Genomic DNA, 23,543 nt, shown 5'->3' with positions numbered 1-23,543 from the left:
AATAAGTAGCTTCAGGTATGGTTTGACCCAGGGGCTCCCATGATACAACCAGGGCCCTGCATTTTCTCATCTGTTTGCTCTGCCTTTGTTGGGATTGGACTGACAGACAGGAGCTCAGCTAGAATCTACAAAGGACTCCTATTTCTTCTTTTCCTGTGCCAACATGGGAAGAGAGAGCCTCTGCTAGTAGCTTCAGAGGTGAATGAATTCTACCACATGGCATAGCTTTAATATTTGGCCATTGTTTTTTAAAAAGATGTGTGAATGGATGCTGACGGATGAAAGCAGTGGTTATAAATGTACTGCTTTTCTTCAAATTCATCAAAACACAACCAAGACAGTACAGTTGGGACAGTTGGCTCTCTGTATCCATGAATTCTGCATCCGTAGATTCAACTTCAACCAACCATGGTTGAAAAATATTTGGAAAAAAAAAAATTCACAAAGTCCCAAAAAGCAAAACTTGAATTTGCCGTGCGCTGAGTACTACGTTTGAATCCACATGAATGAAGTGATGTGTAGGCATTGTGTTAGGATATCATAAGTAATCTAGAAATGAGTTAACGTATACAGAGGACTGCATGGGTTATATGCAAATACGACACCATTTTATGTAAGGGACTCGAGCATGAGATGATTTTGGTATCTGAGAGGGGCCTTGGAACCAGCCCCCGTAGATACTGAGGGACTGCTGTGCTTGAGTCTTCTGTTCTGGCTTTAGTATTCTGTTGGGACAGTCACTATTTGTCCACTTTCTGGGTTTGAAAGCTCAGCATTCAAATTTGCTCTTTCCTTTCCCTATAACCCCAAAATATTCCAGTTAATAAATCCTAGATACAGTTCTACTTTGATGTCTGCCTACACCCTACTCATTGGTGCAGCTCGGTACCGGTTCTAGCCACTCTGTGTCACTTTCTGTGGCCACAAGGTCCACTGTAAATTCACCTGCCTGTCTTCCTATAAAAAAGTACATCTATATCACTCATGTATTTCTTATTATATTCTGTTTTATGTCGTGACTATGTCCACCTTACTGCCTCTCCTGCTTTTACTACCCAGTGGACTTGGGATGCTTGGAAGCCTGTCGATACTTCCCTGAGTCTCCCCACACCACCCAGCACAAGCTCTTCATGGTCTGGAGACTCAACCAAAGCTGTGTTGCCCGAGGGATCCCCAGACTCCTTGGAAACATGCTGTGCTAGGACCTAGGTGCTGGCAGAATCACACAACAGTGTGCACTGCAGAACCGTAGGTCCATGGGACGTGAATAGATGTGATAAGGAAAGCGTTCGGGGGTCAGGTAAGTTAGAGGAATGCTGCATCTGGTATGACAATATCTTTGAGTCTGTAGTTGATTGTGTTCTCCTAATGAATTTGACCACACAATTTCTCTTTTACGGAGTTTCGTAAGATGAAGATCTCGTATCATTCTGTGAGAGTTGCTAACTGTGCTGGGCCTGGCAGAGGCCTCCTGGGGACAGATTGCCTTGTGCTGTGGGCTCCACCCCTACGCTCATCCATAGACCCATAGGGAGCACTGCTCTGCTGCATTTCATAGCCATGACCATATACCAATGAGCTGTGGCATAGGGTGGGGTTCTAATTTTTAACCTCACAAAGTTTTTGGAAGACTTTGATATTCTACAACAACACAGTCTTAGTGTTGACATCCCTGAGTCAGAGATGGTATTTAATTTGAATAATAGAAAGTGGACACTTAATAATTTGCCAATTGGCTGAAATTAGGAGGAAGATTTAGATCTATTACATTTCTGTCTCTAAAAAGATCTGGTTTAATATGACTGCTTTAAATAGATATTTCTCAGGTCTTATTCTTTTACTAGAAGAATGTGTTGTCCTTCTTTAATCAAATGACATTATGTTATGTTGATATGATGTGAAGGTTTAGTAATAAGGAGATGTTAAGCTCTTTTCATTCCTTGCACATATTTTCTTTTCACAAAGGTTTTTCCTATTTTTTGTTATATATCTTGCTGTTTGGTAACAATAACTGTAGATTGCAGGATGGCCAATAAGAAAGAGAAAAGAGAAGCTGCTATTTATTTATCAGCATTTGTAAGTCGATGCATGAGAGCAGTGCTAACTCAAGAAGGTATGGTGAGTATTTTCTGTAAGCCTTTCGTGGAGGGATGGAGAGCCTCTTTCAAAATGAAATAATTATTGCTCTTGGAATGTGGAGAAAAGAAGAGGCAAGTCTCTGACTGTCTCTGGTAAATGCAACACTTGTTTAACAGCTCTAGAAAAGTCACAGCTCAGGTCCATCCATGAAGAGAGCCAGTACACATTTTTATTGTCTTTTCTGGGGGTGTGTGTGTATGTGTGCGTGTGCATTGGATTTAAAATAGTGCCTTAAATAAGGGTGGTTGTGGTTGAGAGTGGGGACCAGGAAGGGGGCTAAAGACCTCTGGGTCTTCAATTTAGCACCTTTGTCTTAAACCAAATCCGGCGTGTAGTTGCCATGACTGACCAAACAGGCAACCAAAAACTGGTCCCATCTTAAATCAAATAGCTGAGGGTATGGACACAAGCAAATTAAAGATGGGACCAGTTTTCCTCAAATTTCACATATCACCTTTTGAGAGTCAAACTCTAGTGTGCTTAAGAGTCAACCTTGATGCTTGTTATAATCCAGATTCCAGGGACTCCTCTCCCCAAGATTCAGACGCAGTAGATCTGGGGTGGGGACCTGGAATCTGCGTTCTTAGCAGGTCCTCAGATGATTCTGATACAGTGTGTGTTCAGACCCACCTTCAGAATCGCTGGCCTAGAAGGCTCCATTTCTGGGCAGCACATGAGCCTGGCTGTCTCCTTGCCAGATAAAGCCTGCCAGTAAACCATGCAGCCTGGTTGTGTTATCAAGATAACACCGCAAACGAAGCCCAGATGAGTCATACATAAACTTATTAAGTTCAAATGTTTTCATAAGCAACTTATCCCTTCCAAAAATCAGGTTATAATAGATTTGGGGAGGAGTCTTTGAGTTTGCTTGTCAAAAACAATACTAAGTGTAGATTTGGGGACATTGCCACCCAAGCAATGGATTCTGTAATTTCAGGAGTATAAATCTTTGTGGACTATCAGGTGACTAATTACACTGGACTTCTCTGCTGAGTGTCACATATTTCTGTCCTTTTATTATCTGGGATGCAGTAAACCAACTGCATGTTAAAAGCCCTTCATTCACCTTAAAAGTGTCCAAGGAGGTTATTTCTTTCTGTCCCACAGGGCTTAGAGCCTCCCATGAGGAATGGGCCTCAATCTTTGCTAAATTAACTCTTCAGGTGTTATTCCATCAGGATAGGATGGGGAAATGAAAATTGCTCATAAATTATAGAGTCAGCACTCTGTGGGACATTTATGTAAATTGTAGCCTTTTACTTAATCTAATCCTAAAATGGTTTAGATTTTATGCAGAACTAGTTTAATACTGATTGCTGCTATACTTTAAGGCTGCTGATAAAGTGATTAGGAGCAACACAAAACTTTTCTCAAAGCTCATTGTTATTTCGTTGGTCTTTAATATGTAGACAGGAATTTTTTTACGGGTCGATCTGTTAAACCTCAGCATATATCCCAAGCTATTAGTGTTCCTCAAGGTCCAACTCACAATTTTATTGTCAGAATCTAAGTGGGGAAGAAATGTGTTTTGTCAGATCAAGATCTAATGTAAGTGGTGTAAATCAATGTCATTCTTCTATTAAATGTGTATTTAAGGAACGATGCAACAATTAGATCACTTGGATTTTTCTCTGTCTGTCACAGGAACTAGGAATACACACATCCACTTCTATATTGATGGCAAAATATTACTATCCCCTATCGGAATGCCCATAGATCACTCATGAGCCTATTGCCTATTTACCGTCAGAAAGGATTGGTATCTACTATATGAAAACTAAAATCAATGTGGTTGGCCAAGATTTCTCAGGTATGATCTGGACTTCATCCTAACTGGGATGTTCTAAATGAACAACTCATTCAGACTTAAATAAGATAATGAATGTGAGAATTCTGGGTAAAATGTCAAAGACTATTTTTGTGGTTCTTGGAGGCTACCTCTGGCAGCTCACATCCCGGTGGGCTCATCAGAACTGAGAGCTATTGAAAAATCTGAGATTCTCCTGGGACCATATTGGGATTTTAAAATTTTTGAGGTGCCCAACCAGTAAAATTTAACCTTAAAAAATTTGCAGACCAAGATATTTTCTTTTCTTCTTTGGCCAGGAATCTGGGGGTTGCAATCCAAAATCTGAGTACTTGAGCAGATTTAAAATCCAGTTTTTATAAAAGGCTTTGGCCCTACCTCTGAGCCAGCAGTTCTCAACTAGGGTTGTTCTTCTCTCTACCTCCAGGGGACATTTGGCATTTTTGCTTTTCACAACTGGGCAGGGTGCTACTGACACATAGTGGGCATCTCGTAGGGTGCCAAGCTTCCCATATCCCACTATGCACAAGACAGGTGTCCTCCCACCCCCCCAGCCGAGGAATTATCTGGCCCCAAATGTCAATAATGCCGGGGTTGAGAATCCCTGCTCCAGGCCATTCTGGGACCTCACGGGGTGTGGTTCTGGGCTGCCATTTCATAAAGGTGAGAACCAGGCTTCTCTTGTTTTCTCAGAAGGACTTAAGTTCTGCATCTGGCATCAAAGACTCAGAGAGTTCTCTTTTCTTTTTCTTCCATCAGAACTCTGACATGATATTAACTGTCATGCCAATTCAAATCATCTGGAGAGATGCCTCTTTAATTGACTCTGTGACTTATTAATACTGAGGCTCTTGTCAGGGACATCAACTCGAAAAATAAGTAAGAATTTGCCAAAAGGTCAACTGAGTTTTAATTTGAAGGGGACAGTCCAAAGAAAATTTTGCCCGTTCATTCCTCTAGTGTCTCTAAAATCTTTCCCTGCAAGGAGTAGATCTTGAGGAAAAACAAAACAAAACAAAACAAAAACCCACAATGCAAGCTAACATATATGCATTTTATCATAGTTTTTTAAATATTTCCAAATTGAGGTGATGTAATGATAAGCTCCGGAGAAGGGTCGAATTGAAGAAAGACAACTGTAGAATGCCATAGAAGTTGTGATGATGATAATCTAAAGTTCTTCGTGTAGCTGTTTTTTGGTGTGGTGTTATTTGGGGAGCATTGATATTAAGAATATTTCTGTGACTTTAGCAGAATGTACACATCCCAAAACCTAACAGCGTTAAGTTCCTGAGAGATACAGCACAAGAAAGCAATCGAGCCTAAATCCAAGACTGCTTTCTCTTCTACTGAGTCTCTCTGGGGGACCCAAAAACCTCAGTTGCTCTCAGAGCCGCAACCACAGCCAGCCTGAAGCTTCTGCTCCCTACCTGCCCACACCTCAGAATCCAGGCCCACTGCTCCCCCAAGGGGAAGGCACCCCAAGTCCAGAGTTTCACCTTTCAGAAGGAGGAAGGTGCAACTGTTTTCTGAAGATTCTGCAGAATGGGAAAGTGAACACCAGGCCCTGGCAACCTTTGTAAGAGGCCTTGGTGCAGAGTTGAGCTGAAGGAGAGATGAAAGGTGTAGGGAGGGACCAACATTAAAGGTGAAGATTTTACTTATCTATCACATTTTGTATAAACAGCCAGCAATATAGTCTTCTTGAAATATAATACCTGGAAAATTAATCTCTTCTCGATGAACTTGGATACTTCCTTTTACTAGCAAGCCTATTGGAGTGCTCAGTTGCAGTGACTAATGAAACCCAAATGCCTGCGTCTTAATTGGTTTTGATCTGTCTGTTACCTTGAATTTTTCCGTATCATCTAGTAATGAAAGACAACTCCCCTCCTTGAGGATGTGAGCAGGGCAGAAATGATAAATAAATAACAAGTGAAAAAAGAGATGAAGAGTTTTAAGGTTATTGACGTTTTACTACCATAGAGCCCCTGCCACTGTGGTGTGAGTGAGTAAACGCCTACCTCGTTGGGGTACTTTGTGTAGTTTGCCGTTGGTTCCCATAGATGTGAGCGGTTTTACCAACATCGCTTTATTTCTTGGCTGCTTCGCTCCTCATGGACTTGACATCCTCCACCCTTCCTGGCAGTACCTCTTCTCTCTTCTCCAATTCTGCTTTTGCCCTTGCCTAAGGCTTGGTTATAAACGTCCCTTAAAACAGATTAATTCCTTTGCAAAGAAATCTGCCTATTGGTTGTGGCTATGCTGTTACAAACCAGAGGAAAGAGGGGAGAAATCTTGTGCTTTCAGTTTTATGGCTTCTGAAATGATTTGTTTTAAAGGCACCAGTGTTGACAGGGTCCTTCCCTACCTGCCTGTCCTTAGTGTCTTCTGCTGCTCCGAGTCCTGTCTTTCCATTAGTTCTGGTTCTACTCTGCCACAAGGAACCTTAACCACTCTACCCTGTTGGCCAACGAAACCAAGGCCCCCAAAGTATGAGGACCATGTAAATTCTCCTTTTAGTCTAGTGCTTTTCTTATGACATTCCACGGTCCCGATCTCAAAAGCATTTGAAGCTGAGCTCTGGGCATTACTATTTAACAAAATGAAGTCATACTAATTTGGAAGTCCTAGAGTTAGAATTTGTGATCATCCACCTTAAGTTTACTAAAGTGTAATCTTGTGCCAGATATATAGAAAGGATTTTCTAAGGCAGCGTTTCCTCAAATGTGCTCTTCTGAACGCTGATCCATATCCTGTGCCAGAAAAGACAGTTTTACCATCAAATAAACAATGTTTGGAAAACACAACATACTGTGTCTAGCTCTTAAAGATTCAAAATGTACCTTGTGAGTACATTATAGTCTCAGAGAATTCTTGCAGCAAATTCATTTCTCTATGTTTAACTTAGCGTTTCCTAAATGTGCTTAACCGTAACTTCCCCCACTCCCTTCTTATCTGCCGTATATATATGTATGTTTGTGTGTATATATATTTTATATATATAAACTAATAACGTCTCTGGGAATTACAGTTCCCTAGAACATAGTAGCATTCATTAAATCTGGACAATAATTATTGGCTTAATTCATATAAAATTGCTGATATTTGACCATTTTACCTACTGGAATGGTCCTGTAACATGATTTCACATATTTTCTCTTTGCTGCTTTTGCTTCTCTTTGCAGTGGTCTTTATCTGGTGCTTTCTGTCTGCGATGCGACTCTTAATCTTCCAGGCAGCTCGTGAGGCGGGTTGTGGTGCAGGCAGGAAGAGGGGTGCTGTGCTGACTCACTCTGCCTCTTCCCTTCGGCCAATTTTCTGTCTCAGTTCTGGGATTCCTTCTTTAATCTTCATCATCTGAATGACGCAGATTTACTGTGAAACTGCCCAAGCCTAACCAGTCAGGCCTGTCGCTTTGCAAGGGACCCTTCCAAGGCCCTGGGAGAGGCCCCAGACATGTATGCACATGGATATTTGCTTTTTAGAACTTGCACAAAGAAGACATTTTAATCTCAGTCAATTGAAACAGAGTCTCTGTGCTCTACTTTCTCCTCCCACATGTCTTGGGCCGTATAGGAGTGGCCCTGAACAATTTTGAAAGGAAGGAGAGATGGCAGTATGTTGACTTTGGATTTGGCGGGATGTGCTTGTGTGATTTGCAGTCACTTCCATGTATGGTTGCGCATTGCCAGCTTCTGAGTACAGAAACAGCATGCAGGCACCGCGCCGTGAGGGGCACGGCCGTGCTGTCTTGCAGCAGGAGTGCACGCCCTCGCCCAACCCGGGATTGTGTGCTGGAGACACGAGGCTTGAGGTATATGGAGCCAAAGGCCAGTTTGTGAAAATTTCAGCCAATGTATAGCATTGTAAGGAGAAGGTTTGGTTCTTGTCCACACCTGGTCAAAATGGATGTTCTCTCTCATCAGGGATATATTTGCTAATGCATCTTTCTCTCAACCATGCTAGAGGAAAGACTAAACTATTTTTTTATTCTCTGTATAGAATGTGTTAAAACGTTTTTGTCTTATAAAATGATGCTCAGAGAACATCCAGCAAAAAAAAAAAAAAAAAAAATGAAGAAAAGTATTAGGGATGTATGCTAGTTATTTAGTTAATAAAAATATTATGGTTTTGTTGGATTTTTATGCTAGCACTGTGTTGAATTTGCCAACTTAAATTGTGTCATTTGTTGAGATTTCTTTTCTTAGTTATATATAAAATATACTTCCAGAACAATTCTATATTTTTAATTTTGTGTTCTTTTACTTAAAGAGGGGCCCTAAGATTGTAATGTCTTTTAACCCACAAAGCCTTGATCCTTCCATGACCCTCGGCTTATTTCTCTTAAGATCTGGCTTCTTTTCATGGCATCCAACCAGTTCTATTTGTCATATTCAGACCATTTTAATGCCCAACAATAAAGTGAATATGCCAGGTGTGGTGGCTCACGCCTGTAATCCTAGCACTCTGGGAGGCCGAAGCCGGAGGATTGCGTGAGGCCAGGAGTTCAAGACCAGCGTGAACAAGAGTGAGACCTCCGTTTCTACTAAAAATAGAAAAAATTAGCCAGGCATCATAGTATGTGCCTGTAGTCCCAACTACTCGGGAGGCAGAGGCAGGAGGATTGCTTGAGCCCAGGAGTTTGAGGTTGCAGTGAGGTGAGGGAGTGAGACTCTGTCTCAACAAAAAAAGTGAATATTATTGTAATAGGCCCTTGACTCACAGAGAAATTAATGGCAGTAGTGGATAAAGGGGCTTGTGCTCTGAGTCCTTCATGCCCTCATAGCCTTACCCCATGTGAGGGTGTCTGCGGCAACAGTGTCTTTCCTGTGCCTGCTGGACACCTCAGTGTGAAGGGAGGGAATGGTTATTTATTAATAGCGTGAGTTGCTGTTGCACTCATGGAACAATTAAACAGTGCTTTCTTAATTCTGCAAAACTCCTATGTTTTATTAATGTTCAGATAAATTATTGATCTTCTATTATAACGTAAGTGAGTGCTAGTCCTATTATAACTAGGCGACATTTGACTATTGTTGACTGTATTTTTATTTATTTAATAAACTGTTTCTATACTTGTTTCTTATTCATAGCATGTTGAAAAAGGTCATAAATAATGACATTATTTGTCTACGGAACATGCTGTTAGGACTGGGCCTCTTTCATAGTTAGAATTGATACAAGTTTCTAAGCCGCTATGTTCCCCCAAACCCATTCTTGTCATTTGTTTGTTATTTGAGATTATATTTGCTTATTTTACTTGAGCTAAACACATTTCAACATCATTTTGTATGGGTATTCTTAGCTTCAGAAAGATAAGAATTTATGTATTTGGCTTTTAAAAAGAGCCATTATAAGAGGATTTTAGATCTTTAAGCGGCTAGTTCAAACAGGGTATAGCTAGCAAAGGCTGGGCTACCTTCAATTCTGTGACGTCCTGAGTATCGCTGACTGTTGGGGCAGCCAGTCCTTGTCTGAGTGTTTAAACATTTGCTCCTGGTCCTCTTCCTAGGGTGGACTACACATTCTACCTTATGCCTTTACCACAAGTCACAACAAAATTACATAGAGTTGGCGAGGATCGAAAATCATAAGACTCTTGAAATAACATTTTCTGGCATTGCCTTCAATCGTGTAAATCTTATGGAGTTGTCCTTAAATTATGCAAATTGTGTTATAAAAAGGAAACAGCATAACAAGAGCTATGTCAATGTCACATCAAAATGACTATAATGCCATATCAGAAGAAAAACAATGTTGAAATTTTGATTTTATTCACTCATTATTGGCAACCTGTTTTTAGATACAGAAAGCTTTCTAGTCATACGGCCTAACTTAAGTTCTAGAATATGAGACTCAGTATATCCCAAACATTCCCTGACAGTTGATACAGAATCATTCATGTTTTCAATCCTTGAATCTTTCCTGAGCCACTGCTGTGTGTTCGGCACAGGTTTCAACACTAGCGATACAGGGTCAGTGAGGTCCTGGGGTCCCTGCCCTCAGAAACCTTCACTTTTAGGGTGGTGGAAAAAAACCCAGCGAACAAATGCATATATAATAGAAGTATCACAAAAATAATGAAAAATAAAGCAGAGTAAGGGGACGGAGGCCGAGGGAGAGGGTGCTGTGGGGAGAGTTAGCCCAAGGTAGTGACGTTTGGGAAGAGATTTATGTGCAGGAGGGAAGGAGTCATCCGAGGTTCTAAGAAAAGAGCTTTCCTGATGGAGGGAACAACACGTGGCAATGTCTCCAAGTGGGAACAAGCATGGCTTGTTTGGGGAATAGCAGAAAACCAAAATGACTAGAACGGAGAGAGTGACAGGCTGCTGGGACCGTGATGTCAGGGCAGCCAGGCAGAGCAGGGTGTGCTTTGATAGTGTGAAAAAGATCACTGGAGAAGAATGTTTAGCAGTTGGAGCAGCATTTACCCATTAGCGTCTGTTGAGAAACCTTCCCAAAATGTAGTGCAGTTGTCCCTCAGCCTTGGTGGAGGATTGGTTCCAGAACCCCCTCCTTGGATACCAAAATCCATGGTATGAAATGATGTAGAATTTGCATACAACCTATGCACATCCTCCTGTGTACTTTAAATCATCTCCAGATTATTTCTAATACTGAATACAGTGTAAATGCTATCTGAGTAACTGTTATACTGTATTGTTTGTGAATAATGACAAGGGAAAAAGGTCTGTATATATTCAGTAGAGACACAATTTTTTATAAGAAATATTTTCTACCCATAGTTGGTTGACTCCACGGGGGCAGAAGCTGTGGATACAGAGGGCCGACTGTAGTTGAAAACAACAGCCATGTATTTAGCCCCCAAGTTTCTGGGTCAGCAGTTTGGGCTGGACTTGGCAGGCAGTCTCCGCTACGCTTAAATATTTTAGTCCTGAGGAGCAAGGTACTGATGAAATTTTGTGCGGTTAGAGAAGTCTTCACGGAGGAGCTGAGACAGGAGCTGTCTCTGAAAGTGTGTTGGGTTCTCGGGGAGGGGAACATCTGGATGAAGGAGGCTAGGTGAATGCACCTGGTGTGTTGGTGACAGGACGGAGAGTCTGGCTAGAGATATGACTGCCCTAGGGAAGTGTCATAGGGTGGTAGGAGACAGACAGGCTCCGGAGGGCCTGGATGGCCGGAGAACTTTAGTTCTGAGGTGGAAGGAAATAGCCATGAAGACCTTTGACCATGAGAGCCATGTCGGAGACGAAGGAGAAGCAGTGAGGCTGGATGACGGGGACTGGGTGAGGCTGGGGGTGCCCCACGGTGGAGTGATCACCAGGGGATGAGGAGGTGGCTACGCAAACTCACTTGTAAGACAAGGCAAAAGGATTCGCTGATGGATTAGTTGTGGGAGAGGAAGGGACGGGTTTGTAATCCTGTGGCAGCATTTCCTCAAGATGTGTTCTCTCTTCCACAGTAGCATAAGATGTACTGTTAAATTCCATAGCATCAGGGATGTTCAGAGAAATAGAAACAAGCCCAGGCATTTCAAGAAGACAGAGATTTAATACAGGGGAATCTTAGTTTTTAGAGGGGCAGGTGGTGGCAAGGTCTCCAGGAAACTATCAGATATAGCTGCCTCCAGCACCCAGGGGCTCACCAAAAAAATCCCATGTCTGCCAAAGCCCTCATTTGCCCCTCACTGTCCCAGGAGCACTACCACAATGACTGCTTCTCTTCTGCCTTCCAAATCACATGTGAGTGCTTCTCCTGGTCCGGGATTCTGGCAAATGTAGATTTTAGGCGCCCAGCTCTGCACCACGGGATGATAGGTGGAGAAAATGGTGCTGAGTAATTGATAGCAGTCCGGGTCAGGTGAATCCTTCCTCCCTCCCTCCCTCTCTCCCTCCTCCCTCCCTCCCTTCCTTCCAATTCCTGCAGAGACTCTCTGGTCTTATTTTAAAAGATTCTTTTTAACAGAATTTGGTCAAAATTCATCAGGGAACTCCCATAAGCAATTGCAAAGAATAATTCTAAACTTATTGCTAAGAATACTTAGCAATGTTTCTCATTGTTCTCTATTATGGAGCAAGGCTGGGTAGAATATATGGTGAACTGACTTAACTGGGTTGCAGATAGACTCGCTTGTACCTGCCTTATATATTTTTTCAGCATGTATATACATATATTTATATCTGTATAGTTATTAAAATATAGATATGAATGGATAACTTGTCGTTGTATCTCAGTCTCTTCTGGTGTGAGTGTGTGAGAAAGAGAGTGTGTGTGTGAGTGTGTGTGTGTGTGTGTGTGTGAGAGAGAAAGAGAGAGTGTGTTTGTGTTCACTTCCCCACGCGGCTCACCTGCCTCGGCATTCCTTCACCTGCAGGGCAACATCGAATCCCATCTGGATGTGGAGAGGGGCTGCTCAGATATATTTTAAAGAGCTCGTTAAGCCAACTCTCCTATTTTTCTTTCTTTTCAATGCTTTGGTGGAGCAAGAAGGGAAAAATAAGCAAAGGAGAACAGGTACTAAGAAAACTCAGAGCTAAGGCTCATCAAAGCCAAGGCAGAGGTAGATTTTCCCGGTTGCATTCCTGAGTCTGCTTTGCTGTCACACATGCCAGGAGCGCTCAGTGGTCACTCTCACACTGCCTTGCTAACCCATTCCTTTATTCTGCAAATATTTATTAGGGCCCTATTGTATGCCAGGGACTACGCTAGAATTGGAAGATGAAAATACAATGTCTTGACTCTCAAAACCTCAATATGGGAAATAGATGGGCCAATAAACAATTACAATATGGAGAGGGCTTTGTATAACGGGATCATAAATGTACAATATTTAAAGGGTGGAATTTAGCCTTTCTGTGTTCTTTAATGGTCTTTTCTGTGCTCCTCATGCAACTTGCTCTGTGTTGTGTGCCTGCGCATCTGTGTGCACTGGCTTCAACTAGCTAGGTAGCTATCTCAATCTAGCTCATAAATGTAGTTACTAAATTTAATGTAAATATTAATAGCTAATGCATCTCAGTCTCTTCTGGCATAAATCACCTCTTGCAGGTAACTTAATTCCTTTTAAAAATATATGTTTAATCTTTTAGTTTTCTTCCCCCTCATTGGGACCTATTCTGAAATGACATGAGCATGTGGTTGTGAGGGTTGGCTCGTTGTGGTCTCGTGGTGGTGGGGAAGAGAAATGCCTCATAGGCATGTTTGCTTGTCCCTTGGTTTTCCGTTATGTCCCCAGACTCTGCATGCAATATCCTCTGCCCACCTGCTCACTGAGGATGATGACGGACTGATGGACTCGTGGCCTCTGTTCTCCTGGCCTCGTGGTCTTCCTCTACTGCTGGGCTCCCCCGTGTTATGACACAACAAGGAGGCCATCCCCAGATGTGGCCCCTCAACCTTAAACTTCCCGCCTCTAGAACCATGAGTCAAGTGAACTTCCATTATTTATAAATTACCCAGTCTGCGGAATTCTTTTACAGCAGCACAAAACAGATAGGGTGCGGAGCTAAGCTTTGTTGGCTTGACTTTGGTGGTAGATGGCGTTCAGGGAGGGGGCAGGCTTGCAGTCTAAGGGGTACATATCAGGAACTACGTCAAACACTGTTCCTGTGGTTCTTGCTATCTGGGGGAATCCATAGAAGCTTCACAGAACAAGTAATTTTTTAACTGAGACTTGGGGGGTAAATTAGACTTTTCTAAGTAGACAAGAGTAGGAAGAGCATCCCAGGCTAGAGCACAACTATTTTGAAAGTCATGTAAGCACATGAGTTTGGCAAGCTCAGGAAAAAAGTTTTCAGCCTCTCTTGTTTTAGACAGCCCTGGACTAGAGCTATTTTTGTTGGCGGAGTGGCCCAGGCAGCACTGATGAGCTCTGCTCTGGAAATCAGAAGGTATGGCTGCAGTTTGAGATGGGCTCTGAGCCCATGCACTTGAACCCCATTTCTCTCAAGGTTGTCTTTAAAATGACAATAAAGGGATAATAACAACAATAAAAAAGACACAAATGATAAAACATGGGAATTGTCTTCTATGAACCCACCCTTTACCTTTTAATTTTGGTTTCTGGACTGAAACTGGAAAAAAAAATCATAAATAGGAAAAGAGTCAGTAGGGTTTCCCTCTTGGATAAAACAGAACATCCCTGACCACTCCTTGGCACCCACCACTGTGAATTAGGTTCACCGCACACCAGTTGCCACCTGCAATTTCTAACACCTGCACCAGTCTGGTGAGACATAGCACATACACAGCAAATTAAATGAAGCAACTTGAATACTCACAGATAGGCAGGGGACGACAGAAGCCTGGGATCTGTGGCAAGCCAGTCCCCCAAGGTTCGGGGAAGCTGCCGCTGGCAGGTGGAATCTTGTCTGTGTGTGCCGCACAGCTGAGGGACTCTGAAAGCACTCCTCTATGAGTTTTCTTGATGTATCCTGGGGGCACCTGGGATTGCTGGGCTGAAGCATCACAGGACATCCTGTTCTAGGAGGGATGAGAACAGAGCCTGGGCTGTTCCAGACCTTTCCTCCTTATCTCAGGATGTTGCATTCTCAGCACATTCTACAGTTTTCCTGAAACCTACAAGCAGGAGTCGGGGACAGCTGGGTTGGCCTGCTGTTCCAGGGACACGTTCTTCTTGGAACTACTCCGTGGCTCATCCCCCCAGCCAAGGGGTCATCCCTAACCGGCAGTTCTTGACTTCTAGGGCCTCCAGTTCTGTGATCCTGCCCCACCTCTCTTTCCACCCAGAACCACCTTCCTAATCACTCACTATCCGCATACTACTTTTGTATATTTTATTCTTAACACAACCTTCAGTATGGTGCTTCCCCTGCTCTTCTGGTCCCTGCAGGCTCTCCTGGCTTCACAGTCCCCTGCCCAGCCTGGTCAGGCATCTCCACCATGCCCTCCTCGTGTCCTGGTGCCCCTGTGTGCCGGACTTTCAGCCACACCTCACTTGCCAACTTTCAACGACTTCTGGCTTCTCTGCTACCAAGAGTTGAAGATGGTCACAAAAATGTGATAATCGAGTCTCCTATGCATTATTTGATACATCATCCAGAAACTAGGAGTGTTTTTAAAACATTAAACTCTATTTTTCTCAAACCCCCAGCCCAATACCCATCAAGTATTCGTGGAAAATGGCCCTGACTCAACTTTAACAGGACGAATGTTCCCATTCGAATCCAGCTCCCTCAACGGGCCTCCTCTCCACTTCAATACTTGTCGGTATGTTCCGGCCCTTTCCTTCTTTCCTGTCTCCAGGACAGACGTGGCCCCTCTCTCTCCCACACTCCTCTACCTGTGCCACAAACTAAACCCCCTTGTGCCTCCTCACGCATCTGGCTGCATCAGTTTTCTATGCTTTTAACTTATTGCAACTTCTGTCTGTTTCCATGGGCCTCTTCTTCTCTGTCTTTTGATAAATTAAGATTTTCCAACCTTAAAACAAATCTTCCCTATAGTCTGCTATCACATTAGCAGCTCTCTTAATTCCCCTGCTTTTTATCTTTAAAATTCCTGAGGGAATAGCCTCCGCTTCCCATTTCTTATCCTGTACTCCTCACTCCAGCCCGGAAGCCCTGGCTTCTGCTTCCAATCTTCCATTGTAACTGTTTTCTGGAAGATCAATCAGTGACCTCCAACTTCCCAGATCTAGGACTGTTTTCTCTGGTATGATTTCCCTTGACCTTACTCTAGGGTTTCATATTGTTAATTAACCTCTCCAGCTTAAAACCCTCTTAGCTCTTTGTTTCCATGACAACTTATTTTATAGGTTCTCCCCTCTTTGGTTTCCTCTGGGTTTCATTTTGGTCCTTATTTTACCCTTTTTCTTTCCTCTTCTTCCCCAAATGTAAACATCTATTTACATTATTAGAATAGCATTTGCCCATCACTATTGTCACGAATGCCTCTTTCTGTAGCACTGCGTATCCACCAGACCCTGTTCTAAGTGTGTTCCATATACTGACACAGTTGACAGGGACCACACCCTGTATAGTAGAGGCTACTGTTGTTTCCATTTCACGGAGGAGGCTGCTGAGGGACAGCGAAGTTAAATGATGGACCCAGTTTACCGGATGGAAAATGGCAGAGCTAGGATTCTGACTCCTGAGTCTCAGTGTTGCTCAACCACCTTGATCATCTTTTCTACTCATCTTGAGGTTTCCAGGCTATGTCCCCTATTTCCAGGCTTGGAAACCCACTCTGAGTGCCACCAGCATCTGGACTCTTTCTTCCTTCGGGGCGCACACTACCCTCTCAACCAGGCAACTGTGGTGCCTGCCAACGTCCCCACAGTGTGTCACACAGAGACCTTATATTCCACTCCCTCCTCCCATCCCTGACCCATGATCTTACCCACCTGACAGCCCACCTTTGCTAATGGCCCCACCTGCTTCTGAACTTGGCATTGTCACTGATGTTTCTACATCAGATTGCCCTGTAAATTCTGTCTTCTCAACACAGCATCTCCGCTGCTGTCACTCTGCCTCGTACTCGGTATTTATTCTCCTCACTGGCCCCTATACCCGTTTGCCGTCCACAACAAAGACAACGTATGTGTATAAATAAAATATTTTCCATAGAGTGGGCTCTCTGGCAAATTCTTCTGTGTTTGGTGTGTCACCATAGGGTGGCTCCATTTTTATGACTTTTTACTGAACTCTATGTGTCTGTGAGCAAGTGTCTTAGCTGGGCTAGGCCTTAAGCAAAAATGCCTACAACTTCGAAAAATTATCTTCCAGCTATCTTTACAAAAAGATGCCATTGGCTTTGTGAGTTAGTTTCTAACCACGCTTAAAGCAAACCAATTCTATTTGATTGACAGGGGATTGGGCAAAGCATTTTCCTGTGAGATGGGGTTGATGGGCCTGCTGTGTGCCTGGCTGGAAGAGTAGACCACCGCAGAGAGGGGGCCGTGGAAGTGGGTTCTGAGGCTAGGGCCTCTCGGCAGACAGTGGCAGTGAGCCCTGGTTTTGTTGAGTTGGTTCACACTCCTGCTCTCACACCTGGTCTTGGCTGAGGAGTCTCTATGCTGGATTTTACCTTCCCTGCCTTCCTTACCATTTCAGCACATGAATTTCCTGCTCTGTATTCTTAATCCTAAACCTACTTAGATGCATAATTCAGTGTATAAGTTTTGAAGCTTAAGAAAACCACTTTTTTTAGTGAAAGATTTTGTTTTCAAGTGAATGATACATAAAAGAGATACATCCTCAGAGCTTGGGGACCTGGAGGTCCTGTCCAGCTCCTGCTTCCTCCCCTAGGTGTGTCCTGAGGAAGTCCTGGGAGGTGCCCACAAACACAGGTGTGGAGGGGACATTGGACTTGGAGCATTTTGGTGTGGGGTCTTGTTCCTTGGCGTCCTTGGGAAAGCTCTTATTCTTAGGATCCTGAGTTTCCTTGTGCGTACAATTAGCCTACAAAATAAGACTTACCTTACTTATCGATAAGATCCTTTTTTAGAGGATATTGAAAAAGTGAAAATTCTGTGCAAAATATAAAGATTTTTACAAATGTTAATTGCTACATTCAGATTAAAACAATTTCTCTGCATTTAATCATTATTTCTTAATTTTAAAAATAGTTCTCACAAATGAATGCCTGTAATTATTTTCAGCCTCTGTGCATCTTTCCCATGTGGTTCTTCAGTAAACAATTTCCAAGGCTGTGGTATTAGACAAAAACAATATAAATGTGAATAGTAAATCTTATTCTTGTTAACCGAGGAATGGGTACACTCCATGGTGTATTTTGTGGTATAACTTTGGGTGCCTCGAAAGCATATTATTGACTAAAAAATAAAAGTATTATATTATTCTTGTCTTTCATGTTTCATATCTGAAATTTACAAGGAAAAATACCCACAGACTAAAGTAAATGGGAGTTTGTTTATGTATTTAGCCCTTTATGCCCTGCAATATAATTCAATTGGCGAGTGTGTTTTACATGCCTTTTTCATAGAGTGTGCTGTATTTAGTAGCATCTGCACATTTCGGAGGGCCCCGTTGCATATCATGAGATGTTTAAATCGTATTGAATACTTTATAAAAGCAATTTCCATTCTGTTATGTTCTTTTTGCAGATGGTGATCTGAAACAGTTAACCATGATAATATTCTTCACTTTACTTATTTGTGACTTATCACTGTCGCAGATGGAGAAATAACATTTATGGATCACAATTTCTATTCCTTGATTTTGAGGCTGACTTCTCCTTAGACAATACTTCGGATTTCACATTTAGGTCTCTAGTGCCAGATGGAAGCTAGCTTTCGCATGTGTATGCTTGGTTTGCACCTGGAATAGTCAACTAGATGCTCGATTTAATAGTGATTGGTCCCTGCGGAGACCAATGAATTCGATTTTTAAGGTAATGGAACCAACACAAATACCACTTGAAGAATGTGTCTGTCTTGCACAAGTTCGGGTGCCCAGGAGCACCCACTTATTAAACATTGAGCAAAGTGGTTGACTCCATGGGGACTGCACTGTTAACAAGGCTCTCTTCCTTCCCTTAGGGATTGTATAATCAAGCAAGGAGGAGTTATTCAACAATAACAAATATTTACCAAATGTCTCCTCTGTGCCATGCCAGGCATTGTATTATTCAAGAACGTGCAGTTGTATTTTATTTTGAATATGTCAAGGTAACTCACAAAAATCTCTAATTTGAAATTCTGAGGGGGAAAAATAAAAGACTTTGAGAGTCACCATGATAGACTTAATAACCATCAGTCATTCAACAGCCTCAGCACATAGAGTTGATCCTGGTAAACTGGGCATCTGGGTTGGTAAGCCATTAATCCACTCACTAGTCATTCACCAAAGAAGTCTCTGTCTGCTTTCAAGATGTAGAGGCTAAAGTTTTGAGGTAGAAAAGAGAAATTAACCCAGTGTAAGTTAAGTTTCTTCTAGCTTATTTAAAGGAATGTAGAGATTTATATCATAATCATGAGCTCAGTAACTACACACATATCCATACACAACTGTCAGGTGTCAAGCTTCATTTTGTGCATAAAATGTAACCATATCATAATGAAATTGATTGTAATTTACCAGGACACACACACACACACATACCCCTATATGTTGGTATATATGTATTCATATATCTCTCAAATGTCTCTTGTCAGATTCTATAGGTAAGCTTACTGAATTCATGCAGTTTAGGATAGAGAAGGAAAAATCTTCCAGCATTCACACATTTTTTTTATTCAATCATTTTGTCTTTAAAAATACATGTACACAGATTTATATAATGTTTAAAGAGTACCTATTACTTACTAAGTACAGGGTACTGAAGAGGGAATTGAATTAGGCAGCACTCCTGCCCTTAAATAGGATGAAAATAATTACCTTTAATACCTTGTGATAAGAATTCTTGTGGCAGTAAACAATGGATAGAATGGTTTCACAAAAGGTAAGAGAGATGACTTCTCCTTTGAGGGCCTGGCAAATGATGGAGACTGTGTGAATGAATGAAGCTTTCTCAGAAGAGAAGATGGTAGACAGGATATGATTTGGAGATGTCCAGACAGATAATGGGTGTGGGTGGGACCAAGGTGCAGGGTGAGTGTGAAGTCTCCTAGGCTGGTCGTTTGATTGGATCAGCTGGAGATGAGGGGCCAGTTCATGGAGAGCTTTGCAGGTGTGTGATGATGAAGAGCTTGGACCTTAGGCAGTGGTGGGCCAATGAAGGGTTTTAAGCATGTCAGTGACATAATCAAGCATATTTTTGTTTTATAATGGTGCCTCTGATAGTAGTGTTGAGGACAGACTCAAAAGGGGTAGGTTTGCAAACAAGGATTTGGTGCAAACCACAATAAGTGAAGAAGGGAAGCTGTCAGGGATGTGAAAGGAGAAGGAATCATATAGGAATGAGTTGAACAAGAGGTGGGGATGAGGGAGAGGAAGGTTCTTAGGATGCACACAGGATTGGGGATGGCATTGCCATATTTACCAGGAGAGAGAAAGCTGGAAGAGAAGTGGTGTCTGGGTGCACAGTGATACATTCGGTTTTGCTCCCGCTGAGGTTGGGGTGCTGTTGAACTATCCAGGCGGGGAAGCCCTATAGGCAGTTTTGCAATGTATAATTCACAGGGACATGCAGATGAATAAAACATGAGCTCCTGCAAAGAATTCACAATCCAGTGGAAGAGTGAGTTGTCCACATTATGGGAAAACATAAGCCAAAGCTAACCCTGAGCTGTCATAGACGATGTTGCCAAGGAGCTGTTTGCATTTGTCATCCTGCCCCCAGCTCCTCTGCAGTCCTCCTAGTTCCTGAGATCCAGGCTCCAACCTGGGCCAGACTTATCTTGCATCATTATCTGCATCATTCCCCAGTTCAAAACCCTTTGATGGCTCTCAATTGCCTCTGGGATAAATCCCAGACTCCTCAGTATGGCATCTTTGGCTCCTCTGGGCTCATGTTCCCTGCTCCCTTCCAACACTGAGAGCTGGTGCCAGTCCATGCGACATGCTGCCATTGTGCCATGTGCTCTTGCTTCAGAAGCTTTGCCTTGTGGATTTTTTTTTTTTTTTTTTGAGACAGTTTCACTCTGTCGCCTGGGTAGAGTTCAGTCGCATCATCATAGCTCACTGCAACCTCCAACTCCTGGGCTCAAGCCATCCTCCTGCCTCAGCCTCCCAAGTAGCTCAGACTACAGGTGCACACCACCATGCCTGGCGGCTAAATTTTCTATTTTTGGTAGAGACAGGATCTCGCTCTTGCTTAGGCTGGTCTTGAACTCCTGAGCTCAAGCTATCCTCCCACCTCAGCCTCCCAGAGTGCTAGGATTACAAGTGTGAGCCACCACACCTGACCCTGCCTTTTGGCTTTCTAGACTTGGACTAACCTCTCCAGCTGCTCTGAGGGGACAGTTTTGTTCACTCATACTCAGCTTTGATTTTCACTGCTCCTGGAACAATGCCTCCATGAGAATATATGATGAGGTCAATGGGTGCTGAGGAGTGGACAGAAGTTGGAAGACCTGGATTCAAATCTTGGCCCTGTGCTTTCCAAATCACGTGGTCTACAGTCAGTCACTTAATTTCTTTAGGTTCAATTTCTTCACCTGTAAAATGGAGTTAAAAAATGCTCTTGCAGTTTTTGCTGAGTGATGAGGAAGTTCAGAGTGATAAATAGACATAGAGTAACTTGTAAATGAAGTGCTTTATAAATGTGTTTTATGTGGACATTTCACTTTAGGCAGTGAAATGTCTATTTCTAAATAATAAGACAAAATGTACAACTAATGACATCTTGCAATTGCAAACCTTTTTTCTTCCTGAGAAATTTTTGATGAATATATACTGCAAATAGGGAGGTGCTATATATTGCCAATCTAAACTGATCACTTACTTAGTATGTGGTGCCCTGCTAGGTGCTGACAATTTATCATTTATTTTCTCCTTTTGGAGATTATGTGTATTTTTTTTGCCACAACTGACGGGGCTACAAATTATGTTCTCTTATGTTTCAGGGAAATTCAACTTTATCTTAAATTCCATAACTAACTTTCACTTAGGTTTGGCTGCACAAAGGATAATAGATAATCCCTTGTACTTTTGCTGGATAGTCCTCAAATATTTATAATCTGTTATTCTTGTCCCCACATGAATACAATGGCCCTTGGAAGGTCCCTTAGTGAAGACAGTACAGCCAGAGAGACAGTGATGAGCAGCCCCTTTGGCAATTGCATTCAACTTTTTATCTGCTTGTCCATGCGTCTGCAAAAGTGAACACACAGGAGAATGGAAAATGGGGCTACTTTGCAGATAAGCATGTGAATGTGTCATCTGAAACAGAAGTCCTAATTGGCCCAAGACAGCTGTCAAAAACATTCCTTGTTCCTCTGATTTGGCCAGAACTTCTGCCTCTGACATAATTGTTACTTTTTCCTTCTATTTTTTTCTGCACCAGCAAATACACAAAACGTTTACATATCCCTATTTTCTAAAAGTCATATCCCCATTTCTACCCCCTAAGCTGCTGACTTGTAGCTTCAAACATCATTTAACAGCATCACTATCAATGCTTATATTACTAATATCATCGCTGACGTTTATTGAACATTCTGTGCGCCAGGCTCTGTGCAAAGTGATTTATTCACATTGTCTCATTTATTCTTAACAACATAGGTTGATAGGAACGATTATATTAATAGATAGGGACTATGAAACCCCAATTATTCTGATTAGAAAAAGGAAACATGGAAAATTTAAATAATTTCCCCAAGGGCACACACCTATTTAGTGGTCCGGCAGAGTCTAAAACCCAGAACATTCTCATTCTAAAGTCTGGGCACCTGATCACTGAACCACACTACTTTCTGAGGCTTTGCTTTTTGGTTACATTTCCCTTTCTAGAGTCCTAGTTTCAACGTTTTCTTTAGAATGAAACTTTCCGAGGACAGTACAAGGCACATGGGAGTCTGTTGTTGATAGGCGAGCATTATAAATAAGCAAATAAGCTTCTGCCCTGTACGACCTGTTATTTATCTTGTGACTAAGTTTCTAAGTCAAAGTAAAATGGAAGAGCGAAGTAATTATCTGGACAATTTAGCAGGAAAATTTTCCTGAATTTTCCAGACAAAGTGTGACTGCAGCCCATATCAGTTAGATGAGAGGACCTGAACTGTGTTTGTACACCTGGTCCTGTTTAGCAGTCCCCAAACTTTTTGGCACCAGGGACCAGTTTCATGAAAGACAATTTTTCCATGGATTTAGGGGATGGAGATGGGGAGACGGAGCTTACGCTGTGATGCAAGGGATGGGGAGCGGCTGTAAATACAGATGAAGCTTCACTTGCTGGCCCACTGCTCATCTCCTGCTGTAGGGTCTGGTTCCCAAGTTTCATGGAAGACAATTTTTCCATGGAAGTTGGGGTGGGGGGCAGGGGGAAGGAACTCAGGTGCTGATGTGTGGGCGGGTTCCTAAAACATTGACCGCCACACTAGAAAAAAAATTTTTTTCCTTAGGGCCATGGTGTTTTATTACGAAAATAGAATAAAAACTTTGAACACAAAACAATCCTTTATAATTTAATGACAAATTTGTTATTTTTTATTGTTTTCTGTGCTTGAGTTATGCACAACTTGAAAAATTGTTCACACCACTCCCAAGGTGAAGAGACATGAGTTACACATGCTTCACGAGGCCCTGGGCTCAAAAGTGGTGTGAGTTAAATACAAATCACAGGGCAGTTAATGTGCTAACAGTCCACGATGCTAATGTGCACCAGGCCACAGCCTGGAGGTTGTGGACTGCAGCTATCTATTATATCAGGATTTTCACTTATCCATTTAGCCTGTCAGCCATTTAGGCGAGGACTCTGCTTGTTTATCCAGAGAATGCATCTAGATTCGCCTCTCCAGCCTGGCCTCTCGTAGTCTAGTAATGTACACAGTACAACTGTGCATTGCACTGTCTGCAATGCTCCCTGACTGCCCTGTTGGAGAACCAAGTAACCATTAATACATATATGTGTGTCAGATGCTTAAAAAATGCTCATACATGGGGAGTATTCCAAAATGCCATGAGGTACACTACAGGTGGCCTGCGTAAAATGCTTTCTTTACAGAACCATCTCTGCTGCGACAATAGTCCTCTAATTAAAGCACCAAAGC

The sequence above is a fragment of the Propithecus coquereli genome, unplaced genomic scaffold (genome assembly GCF_000956105.1).
Source record: "Propithecus coquereli isolate 6110/MARCELLA unplaced genomic scaffold, Pcoq_1.0 Scaffold25, whole genome shotgun sequence".
In the NCBI taxonomy this organism is placed as follows: Eukaryota; Metazoa; Chordata; class Mammalia; order Primates; family Indriidae; genus Propithecus; species Propithecus coquereli.
This window is presented reverse-complemented; position numbering follows the sequence as displayed.